Below are 591 nucleotides of genomic sequence, written 5' to 3'. Positions count from 1 at the left end.
TCATGGCAAAGATACTGGAGTGGGTTGCCATGAAAACCCCATGGACAGTACCAAAAGACAAAAAGATATGACGCCGGAAGATGAGCCCCTCAGGTCGGAAGGTGTCCAATATGCTACTGGGGAAGAGCAGAGGGCTAGTACTAGTAGCACCAGAAAGAATGAAGCGACTGGGTCAAAGCCGAAAGGACACTCAGTTGCTGATATATCTGGCTGCGAAAGGAGAGTCCGACGCTGCAAAGATCTATACTCCATAGGAACCTGGAATGTAAGATCCATGAATCAAGGCAAGCTGGATGTGGTCAAACAAGAGACGACAAGACTAAACATAGACATCCTAGGAATCAGCAAACTAAAATGGACAGGAATGGGTGAATTCAATTCATGGTGCCCTGGCAGCAGCCCCATCCCTGGCCATTGGCTGGAACTGATGGGAGTTGTTGTCAAAAATATCCAGAGGGCACCGGAATGGGCAAGGCTGAGTGACAGGGCTCTTGCACAGAATCCATATCCTGCCATTCTTCCTCTGGTGAGGAACTCAGCCTGGCTCACATGAGCTCCATCTTATCCTCACGACAACCCTGTGAGGTAGGC

Source organism: Varanus komodoensis, unplaced genomic scaffold (assembly GCF_004798865.1).
Source record: "Varanus komodoensis strain SLA01 unplaced genomic scaffold, ASM479886v1 scaffold8, whole genome shotgun sequence".
Taxonomy (NCBI): Eukaryota; Metazoa; Chordata; class Lepidosauria; order Squamata; family Varanidae; genus Varanus; species Varanus komodoensis.
This window is presented reverse-complemented; position numbering follows the sequence as displayed.